A 25,230-nucleotide genomic window follows, 5' to 3' on the forward strand; every position below is an offset into this window, starting at 1 on the left:
TTAGCAGGCCACCTCCATGGTCTATAGCCTGTCCAGGATATGAGCTGATTCCCAGAACCAGGAGTTCCCTCTGACTGCTTGCTGGTGAAAGAATGACTATAGACATTTTCTCCAGCATCTATGTGGGGATGTGGAGTGGCTGTGAGATCAGAGAAGCAAACTCATATTGGCTGCTGGGATGTAGCTCATTCCTTCTCAAAGTATTTCAAGGCTTCAGCCAGTTTTCTTGACTATACCACTTGAGGTAAACATCCACAATCAGCCATCTTTAATAGAGTTGTGTTCATATTTTCAGGTCAGCATTTTATTCAATCACAGCATCAACTGCAAATGAGCTAGCTTCTACCACCAATAAGATAGGATACTTAAGAGTTTTTGTTCTGTTGTCATTAATGTCCAGTATGGGCCTCTCAGTCTCTAGATCTCTGAGATTATTATATAAATTCAGGAACAGGTGTAAATTTTCTTGGTTAAAATCTTGTGCAATGTGAAATGTATATGTTTTTCACATCTACATTGACTTACAAATCTTCCTGTCCAAAGTTATGTGTCACAATAATGTCTACAATATTACGGGTCTAGTTTGAGAAGTTGGAAGCTGCCCAGTCAATCCAACCTATCTTTTGCATAGATTAGCATAAGACCTTCCATATGCCTTAGTTATAAATGTTAATTCTAATGATACCTTTCAAGCTTAAATAAGATAAGACCACAGGTAGTATTTCAGCCAGTTCCTCCATAGGAGGGTACTGGTACACTGTTGGGAAAGGGAGTAAAGTTTGCTCCTGGCCTGGGACATTCATATTGTATATAGCCAAGTGCTGAGAGATCTCTTGCATGTCTTCAAAGCTAAAGACTACATTAAAATAAGACTTATGGTTTAGGCCAATGTCATGAGAAGGGAGAATCACTGGTGAGAGAATCATTTGGTGAGACTTGCATGGTGTTATGTACCACACCATGAGCTGTTTCTAGGTCATGTACTCAAATAGTCAGATTCATGGAAGTTTTGATTACCATTTTTATCATTCAGCAGTGTTAGATCTTTGAAAGCTGTACGTACTATAGTTCATCTATGAAGACAGGAGACAGTTCAGAGGTCTTCTGGAAATAGTATCACTGGGGATACAGCACTTGTCAGTGTGGCAGTGGCAATAGCCCCAACACCATCAGCAGTAGCAACCTAGTAGACTGAGATTGCAAAAGCTTCAGCAGGAAAGCAATGTGGCTGGGCTTAGGTGCGGAACCAGTCACAAGTAGTCAAACGACTGTGCCATTTATCATCTATCACCAATATATCAAGTACCATAAGTCTCATACTAAAGTTATGATCCTCCCACATTCTTCTCATCTAAGTTCCTTGTTTTTGTCAGAAGCAATAGTAGTCATTATATCAAATGTGCATGCAACTTTATATTTGTTCATTTTATTTAACTTATACCATGTTTAGTTGATCTTTAAATAGTTGGTCCAATTGTAATATTTTAAAATTTGCAAAATGCTCTATTCACCTTATTCAAAACATACAACAACTCCATGAGCTAGGTTTTACAGGTACTATTTTCCCCATTTTAAAGTGGGATAAACATGTTCATAAAGGTAGTCCAATACTTCATGGCTTTCTTTAGTTCCCTTAAATTTCATTTTCCTTGTACTGATGCAAATGACAAACAATAAGAATACACCATCTTTGTTTCCTTGAGCCAGTGTCTTCTTGACTCTAAATTCAATATTCTTTACCATGCTAAACAATGTCCAATCTTTAAAATAATTCTTGCCTTCAGGAATACAATGCATCAATTTGAACCATTTGGGCTCACTGTAGTAGTCTCTCCATAAAGCTGGTTTTAATAATTAAGGCAGTCAGTAAGTACAATTCCTTTTTTTATCTTATGCAGGGCTCACTAGGTCCACAATTGACACAGTCATGATTTATATTTGTTGGGCCTTTCAGGAACCTATATAACATTAGACATAACACACAAATACAATGGAGTTATCATATTACAGTTACTTTATCTTAATTCTTTGTTCCAATTAGCCCCAGGATTGATCACGAAAGAAATTAATCTTTCTTAACTGTATGAGATATTTCATAGTCTCTTTAAGTGAACTTAAGCTTAATCTTTCTTTTAAACGTGGTTATAACAATATTTAGCATAGACTTTGCCTTATATATTTCTCATTAAAACCCTACTGTATGTCCTGGGGTTTCCTGGTTACATAACAATAGATCTCTCCTATGTTTCCCCTTCAACCCCAAAGTATGTGTGCATTAAAAAAGGTATTGTGAAAGTGCTAAATTATTAAACATGCTCTTCCCATTGACATTTGATTGCAGGATGACTAGATGAGTTAGAACTGTCTGATAACTTTATGTTTAATGTGTCTTGTCTGAGGAGACTAAAATATTTTTGGGTATTACCTTTATCCACTGGTTTAATGTGAGCAGGAATCCAGATTTGAAGTTTTTAGTCTCTATCTCTCTTTTTTATGTTTACTAACTACAAATGATCTTTGGATATTGCTGAAGAAAGAATCTCCCAGATAAACAAGCTTGTGTGTGTGTGTGTGTGTGTGTGTGTGTGTGTGTGTGTGTGTGTGTTTATGTGTGTATATATGTAAATGTATAAATATGTGTGTGTATTTGTGCAGTTTATGTATGTATGAATTTATCCATTACTTGATACCAGTCATGACAGTAGTCAAAAACTTGTTAAAATTTTAAGTCAACTGTCATTAATTTGGAAGCCAATCTTAGTTCTGTTTAGGAGAGATAATGAAATATTTAGGGTTGGGAAGAAATAGGATGTGTTTAAATTATATCCCTAAAAAATTCAAGTTCTTGACATTATTGATTTGGTGGCATGTTTTATAAAGAGAAAAGGTTTCTATGTGGACATCGAATATGGTAACATTCTTAGACTTTTGGAATGTATTTTATATATTTTCTGTTCATGAATAAAGAGAGAGTATGAAACTTATTAAAAGGTATTTGTCATTAATAAATTAATTATTATAAATAGTCTTAAGCACTAACTGTGTCAGGTACTGTTAGGGACAATCTGTACTTGCAAAGAACTTTATATTTTAATGTTGGTGTTAAGTACTTATGTAAGAATATTCAGAATAAATATAAAGAAAAATAAATAGAGATAAATACAAAATAACTCCATATACAATAGTTTGGGAAGGAAGACACTAATATTTGTGGCAATCACCATTTAGAAAATGATATTTTGGTTTCATCTTGAAGGTAAAGAGGATTCTAAAAATACAGATGAAAGAGAAATACATTTGATGTTTTGAGGGAGAATTGTGAAAAAAGGCAGTGATATAAGAAATATACTGTAATCTTCAAGGAGCAGAAAGAATGTCAGTTTGGCTATATTGCAGATTGTGGGCTTGACAGTAATAGTCAATGAAGTTAGATTGCTTGTGGTCACATTGTGAAACATTTTAAAAGTTTTACAGGGGAGCTTATATTTTTCTATCAGAGTCAATAGGGAGTCACAAAAATTGAAAGAAAAAAAGGAATAATATAGACCTCTATTAAAGGAAAAAATTGGTTTGGCTGCAATGTATCAGGACTAAAGTAGTAAGAGGCTTGAAGCAGGGAGACCAATTAGCTGGCTGTTGCAGCAATCTAGGCAAAAAATAATGAGGGTCTGAATTAAGGAGGCATTGAATGGTATGATTAGAGAGAAGAGATCAGGTAAAATGATTGTATATACGTGGAAACAAAGAGAAAGTAAAATAAAGCCTACAGTTTTAGTTGCAAACTAAGGAAATGGGAAGTAAATAAGGAAGTTCGGAAATGAAAGATGACTTTTCTTTCCTGTGTGTGTGCTGGGGGGACAGGTAATGGTATTCTGTAGTTTTTGAATTATCTCCAATACATTTAGTTTGATATGTCCTGTAATTAATTAAGACTTGAAGCACTCAAGAGCAAGTGAAAGATCGTGAGACTGAATATAGATTCTATTCCACACATTTATAAAAAATATATGTATATATACACATATATATCCATGTATGTATATTTTGGACATAAGTATATACATGCAATTGCATGTGTGTTTCATATGAATTAAGATGATAATTAAAGCCATATGAACATATAAGAAGGGATGGGGAAAGAGCAAGAGAGAGAGACAGAGAGACAGAGAGAGAGATTGGGGGGGAGTGGGGAGGAGAAGAACCTTCTTGAATACTCACATTTAGGAAACCTGATTTAGACGATTAGGCAACCACTGAAGCAAAGAAGAAATTGTCAGGTAAAAGAAGAACTAACACTGAACAGCATTCCCCAAACTGTGATACAATATTTTAATTATATAATTTCTTACTATTTATGGGAATTTTGTCCATAAAACTTGTGCTAATTAATAAATAAGTTATTTTGTATTTAAAGAATTTTTATATTATGTAATTTGCAACATTTTGCAGAAAGTATATAATTATGTAATTGACCTCTGTTTATAGGGGTCTCTGGTGTTCTCATCTTTCAGTTACATATATTTTATGCCTTCTATTAAGAAACATGAAATCAGGTTTATATATGAGAAGAGTCTGATAAATTTTTTGCTACTAGAAGTGTTTTCCTACCAATTCATGACCTACTGTAACTATTTTCTTGCAAAAATTATGGATTGCTTTCATCATTGATACTTTATAGTTTTTAGAGAATTAGATCTTTAGATTTCTAGTTTAGATTTTTTAATTTAAAAATTATGACTATTATTGCTCTTATTAGTGCACAGGGTGTGCCTTACCTAAAATTTCCATGTGTTCAATTTGCTAAGACATTTTAACATTAAACTTCTTATTGCATTTATTATAGTTAAGAATCTTTTCTTTATTTCCAATTAATCTTATATAGATGTCAGAAATTCTTTTATAGATCATACCCTATCTCTTGTCTTCCTATCTTGTAACTGCTTAATCTGTATCACCCTGTATCATCCATCCAGAAATCAAGATTCATTGCTCAAGGCAAAAAGTTCCAGAGCTCTTCATATTACATGAATGCCAGAATAACACTTAATCTCTCTGTCAACTATCTCTGCCTCTGTACATGTGATGTTTAACATTTTGAAAGGACCTTAGAAGTTTTCTAGCTTTACTTCTTCATTTAATGGATGAGGAAATTGAAACCCCAAAGTTCCTCAAATGCTGGATAAGTAGAATATTGTCAGTCTATCTTCTCTTCTAGTCATATATCTCTTTGCTAACATTCTTTGCGTTACCTCTCTTGGGCAGTATTTTGTTGGTAATGTGCAATATTTCACTCAGGTCCAATATGTGCCTTTTTCATTGTTTTTTTTTGCTGAATTTATTTTCAAATTCTTTGATTACTCTGGTATTCTTTGACAGGAAGTCTTATACATGTTTTTGTTCTTGTTCCTGAGAGGGCAATGTGAACTTCTCTCTCCTCATTGGTTGATTTTGTTTCCAGAACATTGTTCATAAACAGTTCAAATTTAAATGTGGAAAAAAAAATTAAATGGGACCATATCTTAAATAATCCCATAAAAATGGTTTTATTATTTGATCATAAAACCAAATTATAAGTCATCCTAGTTAAAATAGTTAAACTCTTTGGATGTCATTTCCCTTATTCAAAGATTGAATAAGCTGAATTATATGATGAATTCAGTCCATGCCAGTGCTGTCTAATGAGCTATACATGAAATCAATACTTTATCTCACTTAGATTCTGTTTAAGTTGAAAATTACTGATTGATTTTGCATATTGTACATATATAGAATTTTTTTTATATGAAAAGAAACAGTAATGCCTACCTAATGACCACAAATGAGTTATATTTGCATGAGTAAGGGTGATAAAACCCATAAAATATAGCTAAGAAGGATGAAACTTGTATTAGATCAGAAAAGAAAAACTTCAAAAATAAAATTTGAAATCCCTCTTGCTCTTTAAAAAGTCTATTCAGATGAATCCTGTAATCAATTTATGCTAATAGATGCTTTTGATAACATTACTCATAATGCACAAGCAAGCATATATTTAGTCTAAGAGAATGTGTGGCATAGGGAAGAGACTTAGCAGTTTCAGGAATCAAGTTACTCCTTTGTGTGTCCACAGAAAACCATAAGGTACACAATAGTTTTAAATCTTTATTGAGAGAGGAAATTTCTGTATTGAGAATTCCTAATATCAGCAATCTCCAAAGGGCAGGGTGGGGTGGAGAGAGGGTGGGTGGGTTGGGTCTATGGAGGATCTATAGCCTGACTCTAAGGGTTTTTTTAATCAATCAATCAATCGATAAGAAGTAGTGAAGATGAGATTCATCCCAACCTTCTGAAAATAGCCAAGACTGGGGACTTTGTCCCATAACATTCACTCTGCTTCTTCCCTTCCTACATTATGTAAGTTAGAAACTTCTTCCCAGGAGGAAGCCCTTCAGAAGACATTATACCCCAATGCTACATGGTCAGCCACAACTACAACTGCACAGATGCCATTGCTAAAGTTACTCTATACCATCCCCAATAAACCCACACTGTACCCTCAGATTACCCTTTGGTTGTGGCAAATACTCCTTGGAAGGTAGGTTTTAAACTAGAGGTAGGTTTTTACTGACTTATCAGTAAGATCTCTATCACCTCCTTTTTTCATTTTGCTTAGACTAGAGTGAATCACCAGGTTAAACAAGCAGAGATAAGTTGTGATGGAATAAAGATATCATTACATTATCTTTCTCTTCAAACCCACTTTTTTTTTGCAAACTTCTTCATCTAGGTGAATACTTCCATCATTTCAGTCTCTCAGGTTCAGAGTCTTAGTTTTGTAATTAATTCTTTACTCTCCCTTACTCAATATTTCCATTCAGTTACTGATTCTCATCATTTCTACCTGTATTCTCATCTTTCTAATCACATGACCTCCATCTTACTTTATGTCCTTATTATTTTTCACTTGAATAATTTCAACTGTCTCAAAATTGGCCTCCTTTCCCCCATCTCTCCCTATCCTCTGCACAATTTCCAAGGTGACATAGCTAAATTTCATGTGTGACTATATCCACTTCCCTCTCAATAAATCCTATTTTCTTAATATTCACTCTAAATGTGTATGTTATTTCTTTAACTTATCCTTTAAATGTCTATTTTGTGTCAATTCTATAATATACACAGGCCATTTATAGAGTATCATATTATCTATCTATCTATAGATAGATTCATATATAAGAAATTTATGAACAAATAAATATACACATTGTGGTGAAGATTAATTTATTGGAGTAGAATGGAATACACATTTACATAGAATGCCTATTTTCTAAAGGCCAGGTATTTTTATAAATGTTATATAAATATTATCTCATTTGTTCTTCATAACAACCCTGTGAGATAGATGATACTATTATCCCTATTTTTTTACTTGAGGAAACTGAGGCAAACAAAGATTCAATGATTCACCCAGGGTTTCATAGCTAGTAAGTGTTTGAGGATGGATGTGAACTCAAATCTTGATCCAGCTTCAACCAGCTCATTTCCACTGGGTTAATAATTCAAAAAGTGTAGATATCAGTGTCCTATGCAAATGATATCATCTGTATGTCCAAACATACATTTCAAAACTCACATGTATATTAATTTTTCCAAATAAGAGCTTTATCATAAAATATTAAGATGCTATTATAATCTGGCATTAATATGACACTAATGCTGTAAAAAATAAGTTCAAGAACTATTTTTGCCAAATAAACCACTTATTCAGAATAAATTTGAATTAAGCTCTTTGTATAAAAGATTTTTTATTTTTGTCCTTGTATTGTAAACATTTAGGACAGTTATTTAATAAATATTCATTGAATAAATGAATAACTTTAAATTCCATACCTTGGTGTAGTCAGCATACTTTAGTCTGATTCCTTAAAAATCAGATATAAAATTAAAAATGAATTTAAAAAGTTTCAAGCACATTTTTAAGATGAATAATCCTGATTTCATTAGAAGAAATGCGAATTTAATAAAAAGGTCTTCATTTTAAAAATACAACAGATACAAAAATACTATAGGTACAAATTATAAAAAACATAAAATATTCTCTATAGAAGTAGAGAAAGATGGATAATTAAAGAGGCAGTCATAGCTTATGGTTGTTAATAAGCATTTAAAATATTAGCAAAATCATTTCTATCTATTAGGAGCATATTTTTAAAGAAATTGGGTTATATCAAAGTTTATTTAGAAAAATGGTATGTCTAGAATTTTAAAGGAAATGATAAATAAGGTAAATGATAAAACATGAATCAAACATACCAAAGCATACAATGCAATACAATACAATGCAATTTAAAAGAAGCATAATGACTTTACCTCAAATATATTATAAAACAGTATTCATCAAAACCATTTGATTGTAATGAAAGTAAAAACCAATACAAAATTAAATCTATGATGGAAATTGACAAGACAAGCAAGAAAGAAAAACAATAGAAAGTTGTATTTTATAAATTTAAACTTTCAAATATCTTAGGGAAGACCTCCGTTTTTTTGCTCGTTTTTATCACAATAGTTGAAAAACTGGAAAACAATTTTATAGATATTAATTTTGAACAATATAATATAATCCTTAGTATTAGAATGGTTATGTATCCAGAATATGATATGATGTTAAAGATAAAATAATTATCAAATATTGTCCACAATTATGTCTAGAGGGACAGCCCTTAAGCAAAGAATAGAGTTGAGAATGTATTTTTAATTAGCTTGTTTTTGTTTTGGAAGAGGTATTCTGAGACCTCCTGGTGATGAATCAAACATGTAAATTGGCAGTAATTCAATAATCTACTGCAACAGGTTGAGATATGGTCACATTAAAGGGAGGAAAGGGAGTTTATATTTTACTTTTTGTATGTTCAATGTAATTGTAAATTAAATGATTGTAATTCATCATGCTTGAATTTAAAATATAGTATCACAAAGAATTTGAAATTGTAAATGTATTACATGTCTTCTTTAAAATTAATTATATTGAAATGTAAATGCTATATTTTCTTTGTTTATTTTTAATTTGTTTTACAAGGAAATAGGGTTAAGTGACTTGCCTAAAGTCATACAGAAAGGCAATTATTATATATCTGAGGCCAAATTTGAATTCAGGTCTTCCTCTCTCCAGGGTTAGGGTACTATTTACTGTGACACCTAGTTGCCCCTAAATAAAGTATTTTCTTTTTTTTCTTATTTTTTATATTTTAATTTAAGGCAATGAGGTTAAGTGTTTTGCTCAAGGTCACACAGCTAGAAAATTATTAAGTGTCTGAGACTGTATTTGGACTCTGGTCCTTCTTACTCCAGTGCTCTATCCACTGCACCATGTAGTTGACCCAAAATAATGTATTTTCAAAAGAAAAATATACATTTAAAGATTTGTTTTATATATGTCAATTCAATAAGAACTTGTTAAGCGCTTTCTTAGAACTAGACCTTTTGTTAAGTACTGGAGATACAAAGAAAGGACAAAAATCAGTCCTTAGTTCAAGGAACCTTTTTAATCTAATGTGGGAGAAAACATACAAACTATATATAAAGAAGATAAGAATATGTATAACTTTTCTGTGACTGAGATAGAATGATTTACAAACAATACCTACTTAAAAAGGGGGACAGTAAAGAGACAGGAGGATGGAGGGAATTGAATGGGGTAAATCTCATTACATAAAGAGGTACAAAGGACCTATTGCAATAGAGGGGAAGAAGGGAGGAGGTGCAAACTACCTGAATCTTACTCTCATCAAATTTGACTTAAATTTAACATACATACACTCAGTTAAGAGACTTGTCTTATCTTTCATGTATGAAAAGGGGAAAAGGGGAAGGGGAAGAAGAGGGGGGAGTAACAGAAGGAAGGGAAGGAAGAAGGATCAAATGGAAAGAGGAAAGAAAGGGGAGCGGGTGGATATAGAAGGGCAAGCACACTGAAGGTGTTAGCATTCAGAAATATAAAACTGGGGAATATGTATAAAGTGAAAAATGGGGGTAAATGCAAACAGAGGGAAGATAGCATGTGGGCAATAAAGCATTAGTGATTATAACTTTGAATATGAATGGGATGAACTGACCCTTAAAATAGAAATGAATAGCAGAGTGGATTAAAAATCAGAATACCACAATGCACTGCTTACAAGAAACTCATTTGAAGCAGAGAAATACATATAGAATAAAGGTAAAAGGTTGGAGCAAAATATATTTTCTTTCAGCTGAAGTGAAAATAGCAGGGGTAGCAATCATTATCTCAGACAAAGCAACTGCAAAAATAGATCTCATTAAAAGAGATAAGGAAGGAAACCATATCCTCCGAAAAGGTACCATAGACAATAAAAAGACAATAAAATCGATCCATAGTCATATGAAAAATTGTTCTAAATCACTATTTATTGGAGAAATGCAAATTAAAGCACCTCTGAGGTACTACCTCACATCTCTCAGACTGGTCAATATGACCAGAAAAGACAGTGATCAGTATTGGAAGGGATGTGCGAAATCTTGTACAATAATACATTGTTGGTGGAGCTGTGAACTCATTCAACCTTTCTGAAGAGCAATCTGGTATTACACCCAGCAATCTGGTATTGCCCAAAGGTCAATAAGAATTTGCATGTCCTTCAATCCAGCAATAATACTATACCCTGAAGAGATTACAAAAAAGGGTAAAATCATCACTTGTATAAATATTATTCATAGCAGCCCTGTTTGTGGTGGCAAAGAATTGGAAATTGGGTGAATGTCCATCAGTTGGGGAATGGCTTAATAAGCTGTGGCTGTGGTATATTTCTGTGATGGAACACTATTGGTCTAATAGAAACCAGAAGGGATGTGAATTCAGGGAAGCCTGGAATGATTTGCATGAACTGATGTTGAGCAAGATGAGTCGAACCAGAATAACACTGTACACCCCAATAGCAACATGGGGAAGATGATAAATGTTAATGGACCTGCTCATTCCAGTAGTGTAACAATCAGGCACAATTGTGGGATATCTGTGATGGAGAATGCTATCTGTTTCCAGAGAAAGAATTGTGGAGTCTTAGCAAAGACTAAAGACCTTTAATTTTAAAAAAGTGTTATCTTATTATGTAATTTGGTTATCTCTTGATTGATTTTTTTTCCTTAATGATATCATTTCTCTCTTGTCACATTCAACTTAGATTAGTGTATCAGTAATATACCATGAAAACAATGCTAAGACTAACAAACTGCCTTCTGTGGGATATGAGAGGAGAGATGCAAGATTCGGGGGAAAATTTTAAAGTTCAAAATAAATAAATAAATTTAAAGTGAAAAAAAGAATTTTTATAAGAATATAGATATAAGTAAATAGGAAAGAAGGTACACTTTTTAAAAACTATCAGGAAAGATACTTTACAGAAGCTATTATTATATCTTCATAGTGACAATGTTTAGCTGAGCTACCATATTAAAATTATATAGTATGTAAGAGGGAGCCTTTCTTTCCCTAAGAAAATTAAAACACTTGGACATTTAAAAAAATCAAATTAATCAACAAAGAGGATACAGGTTATACAATAAAACAATAAAAACACTTTCAATTTTGTTTTTATTAACTTAGCTTTTCATTTTGTATCCTCTGCTCTTCAGGCCTTATACTGAAGCAACTAAAATGTTTGTTTGACATATATATCATGCTGAGTTTAATCAAAGACCTTCTTACATAAACTTAAAATTCACTGAAAACAAGTGAATTACAGAATCTGGGGGATTGCATATTGGGGTAAAATCTGAATGTATAAATTAAATTTTCCTATAAGAAGGTAGACATCAAGGGATCAGAGTCTGATGATGAATTTCAGAAGGAGTTCACCTGACCTAATTGGTAAAGATTCAGTGACTTCAGAAGACTGTAATTTTCTTTCAGGCAGTGATAAGACTGATGTTTTCCAGTTGGCAAATCACATCTTCTTGAAAGAGTTATAAAGAACAATATACTCACCATAACACATGATAAGATGCTGTTCTATCTTTTAACAGAGTTGAACTAGTTTATCTACTCATTTTATCTTAGTGTATGTATTTCTATTTCTAGTTCTAAATAGTGATGTGTTACATTGTCAATAAGACTACTCTTAACACCACCCACTCTGCTACTTTAGATTTTACTCCTCAAAAAATGGAGAAGATTTATATTGAAATAATCTGAAGTCTTTTTCCTACATTAAGTTTGTAGCTACTTAAAAATCAGTTTGGCTACAAATTTAATTTCTTGAACTCCTAATAATACTATATTCATGACTAGATGTAAGGGGAGCAAAATTCTTCTAATATATCTCCTAACAAATATTTGAGTATCATTAGTTAATAATTCTCTGTACCCTAGGCAAGTCTTTGGGCTTCATTGTACAAGAATATTAATTTTCTAACTTGCATTAAGAAAAGAAAATTTTTTGATATTGAAAGTATTTGAGAGAATTCATTTTGCTTTTAATATGAGTGACACAGAGAAAAGAAGGTTTACAACCATCCACTGTTCTGGATGATGCGATCAGTGATCTTTTATGGAATAAGAAAGAGATAATTAGACCATGTCTTATTTGTTCTTAATATTTCCATTTCTAACAATTTCAAAATATCATTCACTTCTTAATGCTATTATTTTCAAGGATAATAATACTATTGCAGTGAAAATATAAAATTACAGAGATTATTCTCTTAAATAGAAAAATTATTTCATTATATTATTAATATACATTTTAAATGCGAAACAACAAAAATAATTCCTTATATATATATATATATATATATATTAGAGATTTATATTGAAGTAGTATTTCACTTTACATGTTTGTGTGTTTAACTACATATAACTTTGATTACTTTGTCTGAAAACTACCTGTTCATATCCTTTGAACACTTACCAACTGGAGAATGGCTCTTATTTTTTTTTTATAAATTTGACTCAGTTCTCTATATTTTTGAGAAACTTGCTGTAATTATTTTCACAGTTATGATTATTGTATATTTCCATTCATCTTATTTTACCCTTTTTAACCTACTCTCTCTCCTTTCATCCTGAACTTCCTCACAAGAGTTTTGCTTCTGATTACTGTCTCCTCACTTTCAATCTTTTTTTTTCTATGAGAACCACTCCATTCCCTTAGCCCCTTACCCTCTTGCTTTTCTGTAGAGCGAGGTAGATTTCTATTCCCAATGTTATTCTTTCTTTGAGCCAATTTTTGGGGGAGTATGGTATAAAGATTCAACTCCCATCTAGCCCCCCATTTACCTCATTCACTATAAGCTATTTTGCTACTTTTTATATGAAATAATTTGCCCCATTCCAATCTCGCTCTCCTCTTTTCCCAGTGTACTCTTTCTCACAACTTAAATTTACTTTCTTAATCACTTCATAATATGCAAATTACAGTCATGCCCTTGGTCTGTATATACTCTTTCCAAGTGCTACAATAATGAGACAATTCTTAGTAGTTACAAGTATCATCTTCTCATTTAAGAATATAAAAAAATTAACTTATTGAATTCTTTAAAATTTATCTTTTCTGTTTGCCATTCCATGTTCCTCATGAAATTTTTATTTATAAGGCAAATTTTCTATTCAGATCTGATCATTTCCTCAGATATGGTTGTAAGTTGTCCATTTCATTGAATATCAAATAATTTTTGAAGGAATCTACTTATTTTTGCTGGGGAGATTATTATTGATTATAATCCTAGCATGTTTGCCCTCTGCGATATTTTATTCTAAGCCTTCTGAGCATTTAATATTGAATCTTAAATTTTGTGTTATCCTAAGGGTGATTTAACAATATTTGAATTGTTTCTTTCTTTCACCTTGCAGTATTTTCTCTTTTAATGGAAAGTTATGGAATTTGAATATTATATTTCAGTGAATTTTCATTTTGAGAACTCAAGAAGTAATTAGTGAATTTTTTCAAAATTTATTTTCTCCTCTGGTTCTAGATTATCAAGGTAATTTTTCTTGAAAATTTGTTGAAAGTTGATGTCTTTGATCGTTTTGTAGTGTTTCATTTAGGTAGTTCAATAATTCTCCCTTTGTTCAATAATATCTAAACTATCTCTATGAACTTTTTCCAGGTTTTTTTTTTCTTCAATTAAATATTTCACATTCTGGTACTTTTTTCATTCTTTAGATTTCTTTTTACTGTTTCTTGATGTGTCATGTAATCATTAGCTTCCATTTGCTCAGTTCTGATTTTTAAAGAATTATTTTCTTTCACCAAGCTGTTGACTTGGTTTTCATGTTTTATCTGCATCACTCTTATTTCTCCTCCCAATTCTTCCTCGACCCCCCTTAATTGATTTTCAAAGTCTTTTTTGAGCTCATCGAGGGCCTAAGCCCATTTACTATTTCTCTTAGGTTTTGAATACAGAAGCTTCAATTTTGTCATCTTCTGGGTATGCATTATGGTCCTCTATGGGACTAATGTAATTTTTTATGGTCAGAGTCTTCTTTTTCTATTGTTTGATCATTTCTTCAGCCTGTGACTGATTTACCACACTTCCAAGGCTTTGGAGGGTTTTGGGGGATGATCCACAGGTATCTAAATTACTCCAAGGTCTTATGAGAAGTTCTGACTTCTCACTTGCCTATGTTCTGGGATGACCACAGACCCTCCTTTCTGCCCTGGAGTGTGAAGATGATCCCTGATTGACTATGGTAGTATAGGGGCCCAGACTACAACATGGATCTTAGTGTGGGCAAGCAGCAGAGATCTGCTCCAGGGAGAGCAGAGAGACCTCTGCATTGTCCTCTGACCCCCTTAACATCTGTAAACTGAGAGATATTGGAGTACTGGGTGGCTCTGCTGATTCCCACTTCAGGTTCTCAACACAGGGCTGCTCTGAAGCTGGCACTCTACTCTGGTGTGACAGAGTTCTCTCACCACCCATTCTAGCTGTCCCTGGTGATCCTTGCGTCAAGAGGTCTGGAAACTGCCATGCCATGGACCCAGGTGCCTGGCTTAGCTGCACTACAAGCTGAGGCTCTTTCTAACCCCTGGTCCTGGTGGAACAGACCGACCCTTTTTGTGGAACTTCTAAGTTGTCTTGGATTGGGAAATTGTTTCACTCAGTTTTTCTATGGGTTCTGCCCCTTTAAATTTTGTCAAGAGTCATAATTTGATGGCTTTTGGAGTTTTCTGGAGAAAGAATTTCCAAGAATTCCTACCTTCATGTTACCATCTTGGCTCTGCCTGAATTTACTACCAAGAATTATTTTCTTCAATGAAATTTGCACTTCTTTTTCCATTTGGTCAGTTCTGTGTTTTTTTTTAGCCATTCTTTTCTCCATTGGATTTTTGTCCCTCTTTTGCAACTTGACCTGTTTTTTAAAGTTTTATTTTATTCAGTATTTTAATCATGTTGTTAACTCTTAATGATTTTCTTGCATCTATTGAATCCAAATTGTTCTTTTTTTTAACAGGTTAGATTTAGAACTATTTTTCTTAAGACAAAGAAAATCACAGGGTTTTAGTGCATACATTTAAAATTTGACAATTTTCTTTATTCTTAACAAATCTTTGATATCTGAAACTTCTTTGAATAGGAGAAATTTTACACACCCATTTCTGTTTAAAATTTTTCAAATTTTTAATATGTAATATTGATATATTAATATATAATAAATAGTAACATATAATATATAATAAATTTGATATTATCAATAAGTAATTATAAATGTATTCATTTTCACTTATCTCTTCTCATATGCAAATATTCAGAAAAATTGATGATGAGGTACTCCCCTTGGACAAACACTTATTTAGGGACATGAATGTATTGGTCAAATCCTTTTAATCCAATATTATGGAGAAAAGTTTTAATTCGAGTATAAAACGGTAAAGTGGAAAGAAAAAAATCTTATTTAGTAAGATTAAATTGTTTACTTCCCTATATGGCAAGATGATATCTGTAGAACTTGAGAACTTTATCTTTATTAGGACAATTAGAAAGAGTTTACAAAGATATAAGGTTTGGGTATAAGTTGATTTAAATGTGATAACAAAAAATTAAGTGAGAGGTAGAATATGTTAAAGTACATCCCTTGAGGTAGAGCAAATAACCTGTTGTAGTACAGGAAAAGAAGGGAGAGAGGAAGCAATGCTTGAATCTTAGTCTTATCAGATTTGCCTGAAAGAAGGAACACACACACACACACACACACACACACACACACACACACACTCAGTTGAATATAGACATTTATCATACCCTACAGGGAAGTAGAAGGAAAAAAGGGAAAAGAAAAGAAAGGGTAGTTGATTGAAGGAAGGACCATGGTGGTTTGGAACAAAACCTTGGTGAGAAGGGACAGATTCAGAGGAGAAAGAAAAATTGTAAATGTAAAATAGAATGGAGGGTAAGATACAGTTAGTAACAATAGCTCTGAATGTGAATGGGATGAACTCTCCCATAATACAGAAGTGGAAAGCAGAGTGGACTAAAAATCAGAAACCTATAATATGTTGGTTACAAGAAACACATTTCAATTGGAGAGATAAGCTCAGGGTAAAGGAAAAAGACTGGAGTGGATTACATTATATTTCATTTGAAGTAAAAAAAAAACAAAATGAAAAAGAATAACAGAAAATGGAAACATGATCATAGACAAAGCAAAAACAATAAAAGACCTAATTAAATGATATAAAAATGGAAACTTCATCTAGCTAAAAGATACCATCAACAATGAATTCTTTGAGACATTTAAAGAATAATTGCCTGCTAATATACTGGAAACACATGTCTAATCCTATTGGGAAATTAAGTGGGGAAGGAGTATTATCAAATTCCTTTTATGAGACAAATATGTTGCTGATACCAAAACCAGGAAGAGCCGAACTATAGAAAGGAAATTTCCCCTGATAAATATTGATGAAAAAATCAAATATGATAATAACAAATTTATCATAAGATTAAAACACCATGGTGACACTGACTTTATTCCATGAATGAAAGCCTCAGAAATACAATTCAACTTCAGGAACACAATCAGAATAATTGATCATATCAAAAAAATCTAAAAAAAATCATAAGATTATCTTAAAAGATGCAGAAATTATTTTGACAAAATAAAACACTCATTCCTAATAAAATTAATAGAGAAGATAGGAATAAATTGATTTTTCCTTAAAATGACAACTAGTATCTATCTAAAACCATCACTATTTGTTATGTGGGTTGGAGACAGGCTAGAAGCATTCACAATAAGATCGCAGGTGAAACAAGGATTATCCATTATCCTTATGATTATTCAATATTGTAATAAAAATGCTAATTTAAACAATAAAGGAAACAAAAGAAACAGAAAATAGACAATGAAAAACCAAAACAGTAACTTTGCAGATGATATGTTTAATAGGACTTAACTAATCCTAGAAAATGAATTTAAAAACTTTTTGAAATAACAGTTTTAGCAGGGTTACAGGATATAAATTAAACTTACATAAATCATCATCTTTTTATTACCAGTAATTCCAGCAATAAGAGATAGAAAGAAATTTTATTTAAAATATTTCTAGACAAAATAAAATATTAAGGAATCTACCTGTTAAGAGAAATCCAGGAACTGTATGAATACAATTGAAAAAGGTTTTCGCACAATTAGAGTCAGATCTAAACAAGTGGAAAAATATAAATAGCTCATGGATAGGTGAAACTAGTAAAAAGATGATGATTTTACCTAAATTAACCTACTTATTTAATTCCATACCAATCAAATTACCCCAAAATAATTTCATAGAGCTAGAGGAATAAATACAAAATTCATCTGAAAGAACAAATAATTTCAAGGGAATTAATGATAATAAATGCAAAAGGGGGTGACCTAACCATGCCTATTCTAAAATTATATTATAAGGTAGCAATTCAAGACTATTTGATTCTTACTAAGAAATGATTGGTGGATCAGAGTAGGTCAGACACACAAGACACAGTAGTAAATTGACTACAGTAATCTCCTATTAGATAAACCCCCAAACTAGAACTCACTATTTGACAAAAACAACTGGGAAAACTGGAAAAGTATATGACAGAAAATAAGCATAGAAGAACATTTTACACTGTTTGCCAAGATATGTTCAACAAGTACATATGATTTATTTGTAAAGGTTCATGCCTAAGCAAATTAGGAAAGAAAGAAATAGTTTACTGTCAGGTCTATGGAAAGGGGAGATATATGAGCAAACAAGTAAAAGAGAACATTATGAAACAAAAGATGGATCATTTTGATTGTAGTAAATATTAAAAGTTTTTGCAGAACAAAACCAAAGCAACAAAGACTAAAAGGAAAACTAGAAGTGGGAAGCAATTTTTTTACAGCCAGTATTTCTGTTAAAGACTTCATTTCTCTAATATATAGAGAATTGAATCAAATTTATAAGAATGCAAATTATTCCTCATTTCATAAATGGTCAAAGGATATGAACAGTTTTCAGAAGTAGAAATTAAAACTTTCTCTAGACACATGAAAATATGATCTAAATCATTATTGATTAGAGGAATGCAAATTAAAACAACTCTGAGGAGTCACCTACCAGATTGGCTAATATGACAGAAAATGAAATGATAGATGTTGGAGAAGATATGAGAAAATTGTTGATGGAGTTGTGAACAGATGAATTGTTAGTGGAGTTGTGAAGTGATCCAACCATTCTGGAAAGCTGATAAATTTTTTTTTGATCCAACAATATCACTACTAGGTCTCTTTAGAGATCATAAAAAAGGGAGAAAGGGCCACATGTACAAACATGTTTACAACATCTCTTTTTGTGATGGCAAGGAACTAGAAACTGAGGGGATGACTATTAATTGGACATGACTGAACAAGCTGAGGTGTATGAATGTAATGGGATACCATTGTTCTATAAGAAATGATGAGCAGACAGATATCAGAAAAACCTGGAAAGGTATTAATTCATGTTTAGTGAAATGAGAAGAAAAAGGAGAACATTTTATCCAGCAACAGCAACATTGTATGATGAAAAACCATGATAGATTTGGTTCTTCTAAGTAATACAGTGATCAATGACTATTCTAAAAGACTTGTGATGCAAAATACCATCCTCATTTAAGGAAAGAATTATTGAGTCTGAATGCAAGATAGAAGCATACTATTTTTCACTTTTTAATTTTTTAATTTTTCATTCTCTTGACTTTTTTTAATTCCTCTTTCATTACTGAAATAATGTAGAAATATATTTAATTTGATAATACCTGTATGGCCTGTAGGAGATTGCTTTCTGTCTGGTAGAGAGTGGTGAATAGAGAAAGGGGGAGAAATATTTAGAATTCAAAATCTTACAAAAATAAAGGTCGAAAAAATTTCTTGAATTTCATTAAAAATATAAAATTTATAAATAAATTGTTATATTGGAAACTAAATATTTGAGTAAAATTTTAGCTCAATTATTCCTCTCCTTGTCTAAGTTTTTCTCTTTAGCATTAAGCTAATGAGAGGCTTGGTAAATCTTATCATTAATTTCATTTTAATTTGATTTGACATCATTGTTCTTATTTATGTATCTTTTTTTAAAAATAACTGGGACAGTTAACTCTTTTTTTTCATGTATTTTCATTCATGTTTCCTTGAAATAGATCTCAGGAAAACTAGGTATTGATAAATTTCAATGAGATCCAAATGGAGATACAGAACCATGCTTTAAACCATAATCACTGACTCTCACAGACTGGCAGAGAGTAGATTCCAAACCAAGCCTTATTTAGTCATTATTTGGATTTTGATTGTTCAGAATGAATGTTAAGTAGCAATTGTTTCTGTTCTAGCAGAGGTTCGAACTCTCCCAATTTGAAGGTTTTTTGAGTAGGCAAAGAAGGTCATTTTTTTAACCTCATTTCTTACATAGCCTTAAATCACTGAATGGATGTTATCTCAGACAAATTGAAACACGGAAAAGATCTTAAGTTAAATAGGCCAAGGTCTCCCACTTCATTTGAGGTCATCTCCAGTGTTCCTAACCTATTTCTTGTACCTAGATTCTTCTGATTCTGAGTCTGAGAATGTGGCTGATGACTGTGCAGTGCTTTCCCCTCACTTAAATCCTATTCATTTACAAATTAAGACATCACCCTCCTGATATAATCAGTCCTCTTTGAGAAAAGACAAACAGCTAGGTGATTAATAAATGTCTGAGGAATTTCTTTAGCTCAATTATTTATTCCCCTCCTTGTCTGAGTCTTCCTTTAGCATTAAGATAGTTCTAGTTTATTAAAGACACTTGGTAAATGTTATCATTAATTTTATTTTCATTTGTTTGGGGTCATTTTTCTTCAAAAAAGACAGATTGAGGAGATTTGCAGCATGCATTTACTAAAACAGTTTGGATAATTCTATTACATTCACTAGAGTACTCAGGACTGTATGATATATTGACCAGATTGAAAGTACTTTACTTTGTTAATTTCAGGAATCACATAAATCTCTGTTATGTTTTTTGAAACTTAATGTCCCCCTGCATAGACCCCAGGTCTTTACCCTTTTCAAAAGACTAGCAAGCTATTAATATACAATGTGAAAAAGCAATGACACTCAAATTATCAATTCAAACAACTCCCGTTTTATCAGTTTAATGTTAACCTGTAATCATTTCCATTAACTACAACTAAAAATATACACAACATATCTATGTTTAGGATTAAATGAATTAAATTTAAAAAAAACTTAATTGATGAATATAACTTCATTACTTCATTGAATTTATTTATGAGTGATTTTCCACATTTTGTAAGAACCATAGCTATCATTAACTGTAAATCAATTGTATTTTTGTTGTTTCAATTTTTAATTGAATTTTGAAACTATGGCATAGTTTCTCTGTTTCTTCAGGGTTCTATAGAAAAAAATAATTAAAATGCAGACCTTGATTCCAAATTGAATTGAATAACTAAAGTAAGAGTGCTTAAGAGGAAGAATAAAGGACAGGTACTCTGAACTAAGAGTATGCTAATAATGGCTCTGAGAGCTATGAATTGAATGAATTAATTAGCTGTCCTCAACCTTAGTTTTCCCATTTGTAAAAACAAATGGTGTCAGACTAGATGATTAATAATGTCCCTTCCAATTCTAACAATCACTTTGTCAACAGAATAAGGAACAATAATAATAATAAGCAATTATAAACCACCCTAAAGTTCTAAAGTACCATACATATGCTATCTTTTTTTTTAAAAAAAAGCATGAAGGAATTTTAGCTTTATATTTTTTCTACTATTATAATGATTTAGGTCTTCTTGCCCTCAAGGTTATGATATCATATTCCAGACAATTTTTCATTAACAAAATTACATCATCCTGTCATCCGCATGGAAATGGCCATTGCTGGAATGAAATATTTAATCAATTGCATTAAAATACTATACAACAACTAAAAGGAAAATACTGAGTTTAAATAAATTTTGGAAGCAATTTTAAGGAAGTAGAATAAAATGATTTGGAATTTGTCCCAGGCACTGGATTTAACATATTTTATGCTCTCAAGGAGTGATGCTGAGAACATTAGTGAACACAATCAGTAAGGGACATGATTTCTTATTTCATCCTTGCTACCAGTACCATTGTGTATCCTAGTATCATTCTTGAATATTAGTGCATTGCTAAATTTTAAGGAAATGTACTATCCAGTGATTCATCAATAAAATTTCCTTTTCTCATTAAGTATTCCATAAAGAGCTCTCACATTCTATTTCCCAGCTTTAAATGTTTAACAATTTGTTAGCTTTTTCATTTTATTTTCTGTTTTCAGACCTTTTTCTGTCTGCTACTGTAGAATACAGAGTAAAGTAGAAACAGTAATTATTTGGGTTAATTGAGCAGTATAGGCAATTAACTACATAATGTAGGTTTCTGGTAAGTTTTATTTTGTAATAATCTATTTTGCTTTTTCTAAATTGATCAATTTTTTTTCTTGGTCAAATCTGATGAAGAGGGAAGAATACTGATTTGGAATCAGAATTTGGGTTCACATTCTTGCTCTGCTATTTAGCACCTGTACACTATAGACCAGCTATATATATATATATATATATATATTTATATCATGCTATAACTTTATATGACTCACAGATCTGTCAGCATTGGAAGGAATATCAGTGGTCATCGATGTCAATTCTTACATGAAAAAGCATTTTTCTACACATAATAAACATCTGTCTTTTTAAGGCAAACTGCTATTTAGTCATGTGTTTCAAATCTTGTAGTCCTCAAATAAAATTTTATAGTTAATTGCAAAGCACTATATTTAATCCTATGAATATTTTTCCATTTTTAAAAAGTTCAATATTCTGTTCTTGTAAGAACATTTTTGGATCCTGAATCTTGACATCTAATGCTTTGGTTATTCATCTTAGTTTTGTAGGTTCTCTACATCTATACAAACCTTAAAACATTATATAGCTATTAACTATTATTTGACAGATAGATACATTCTAAATAACAATTTTGTTAAACTTCCATTAAGATGGGTAAAGTGGTCATTACTGTAATGACCTCTACCATTAGGTTTTCAGTGTTAGGACTCAGCTTTTGTGCCAAGACATGGGGAATCGATGGGTATTTTGAAGAAGAACAGGTCTCCACATAAACTTACTCCTTGGAAGGAAGGAAAAAGTATAATTTGAGTTGTAAAAATACTCTTCTCTGGAAGAGATTAATTATTTTTAAAGAGACTACATTCATTCCACTGAAAAGGAGATGATAAACAATGGTGATCATAAATTTGATATGTTATAATGTTATAACCACATATAATCATAATTTCTTCTCTGTTCTCAGTAGTAATGAGAACTTGAAAAAACTAGATCCGAGTGATAAAACTTCTATAAAACTTTGGTAAACCCAAACTGCTAGTTAGAGACACTGAGGAACTGTTTAGAAGTTTCATTCAATATTGTTTCAAGAAAGGCTTCCTAACTTCATGCCACCATCTTGACTCTTCCATGGAAGTCCTAAAAATTAGAATTGAGCAAATGGAAGCTAATGTCTTTATCAGAAATGCAGAAATAATAAAACAAACAAAAACAATGAAAGACTAGAAATTAAAGTCTACTACCTATGAAAAAGTAATCTGAAGCAAGTTTATCTAATCAAGGTCTCATTTCTCAAACATATAAAAAGCTGTTTCAAATTCATAAAAATAAAAATAAGGCTGATTCCTTAACTGATAAAGTATCAAACAATGAACAGTTTTCAGACAAACTAATCATGAAAAAAAGCTTCTAGCACACTACTGACTTGAGAAATGAAAATTAAAACAATTCTGAGATTATCTCATGCCTATTAGATTTTCTAATTGGACAGTAAATGAATATGACTAATGTTGTAGGGGATGTAGGAAAAATGAGATATTGATGTGTTCTTGGTGGAGTTGTGAACTGATTCAATCATTAGGTAGAACAATTTGAATCTATGTCCAAAGGTCTGTAAAGTAATGTGTAGTCTTTGATCTAGTAATATCACACTAAGTCTATATCCCAAAATAAGGAATAAAAGGAAAATGATGTATTTATAAAAAATATTTATAGTTTTTTTTTGGTGACAAAGAATTGAAAATTGAGGAAATGCCCATCAATTGGGAAATGGCTGAACAGATTGTGGAATATGCTATTGTGCTATAAGAAATTATGAATAAGATGCTCTCAGAAAAAAATCTGGAAATACTTATATAAGGTAACACAAAATGAAATATACTGTGTACAAAGAAAAAGCAATAGTCTAATTCACACATGATCAGCTGTGAATGACTTAACTATCCCTAGCAATACAATAGTCCAAAACAATTCTGAAGGACCTATAATGAAAAATATTACCTATCCTCAGAGTAAGAATTCATGGTGTAATACAGATCGAAGTATACTTTATTTTTAACTTTACTTTTCTTGAGAATTTCTGCTTTGGTCAATTTTCTTTCAGAACATGACTATTTTGAAAATGTTTGCATAACTACAAATGTATAAACTATATTGAATAGCTCACTTTCCTAATGAGGGAACATTGGGAGGGAGAAAGGAAGAGAAGTTGGAACTCAAAGTTTAAACAAATGAATGTTAAAATTGATTTTTACATATAACTGTGAGAAAAGAACTAAATAAACTTTAACAAATAAAAATGGGTAGAGAGTTGATATTGCTATAGAAATATAGATGTTGGATCATATGAATTAGGTTATAAACTTGGTGGTGATAGAGAAAACTTAGCCCAAATTTGATTTATGACAAGTGCAAGAATTGCAGATGCTTCCAAAATATCAAAATGTAGATATAAATGTATATATGTTTCCGTGAGCAGTATTAATTGACATAGTGATTTGGGTAAAATTAGAAAAAGCAGGAAGTCAAATGACAGTCCTTTTGATGCAGTGAAATGATATAGAGAATTATGAATGTAGCAGATACAGAATCTATGATCTTAGAATCTGTTAAATTTTGTTAAATGGGTAGAGGCTCCCCCACTCTTGAGATGCTGCCTCCCATGGACACTGTTATTTGTATTTGTACCTTTTCACTTGACTTTGGCTTAGATGCTGGTACAACAGGAAAAGACATGTTGAACTTAGAGAAAGATAACCTTGAGATAGGAAGGATGAGTATGTGGCTATTGGAGGATACCTGTCCAAGGTGTAAGGCCATCCTGAAGCATCACCTACCATAGAGGGGTATATAACAGGAAGTGCAGTCCGTTCGACCCTCTTGCTTCTTATAGTCTCCCAGGCATAAGGATGGGGCTTTCTTTGGCTCATCCATAATCCACATGGACCAAAGTGGACCTCACCATGTAGCCTGGTTAAACCAAGCCCCATGGCTGCCTGCGACTTTTTCTATTTCTCTCTCTCTCTCTCTCTCTCTCTCTCTCTCTCTCTCTCTCTCTCTCTCTCTCTCCCCTGACTTCATGTTTCATGTCTGTCCTCAGGGTGCTTACCGCTTTTCTTACTAATTTTGGCCAATATACTTTGTAACAACTTTTTGCCATAATAAAATCCTGAGCAATTTTAACATTCCAGAGAGCTGCAGATTCCTTCACTGTTTCAGTGGCCTTAAATCTTCTGTCTTCAATCTTTAAATCTTTAAAAAATGGGCAACATTTTTAAGTATAGAATGTACCTTCACCTTTGTTCTATTAAAGACTATAAACCTAAGAAAAAACTTGTCAGGCAAAGTCATACATCAATTTGCTTTTAGAATGTTATTAAAATA

The 25,230-nt window shown here is 31.9% G+C and overlaps 1 pseudogene; it reads right to left on the reverse strand.

The window, feature by feature from the left end:
- LOC141492248 (protein NDRG3-like) lies at positions 1 to 24,836 on the reverse strand (annotated as a pseudogene).
- Between the last annotated feature and the right edge of the window lie 394 nt (positions 24,837 to 25,230).

The sequence above is a fragment of the Macrotis lagotis genome, chromosome 6, assembly GCF_037893015.1.
Source record: "Macrotis lagotis isolate mMagLag1 chromosome 6, bilby.v1.9.chrom.fasta, whole genome shotgun sequence".
In the NCBI taxonomy this organism is placed as follows: domain Eukaryota; kingdom Metazoa; phylum Chordata; class Mammalia; order Peramelemorphia; family Peramelidae; genus Macrotis; species Macrotis lagotis.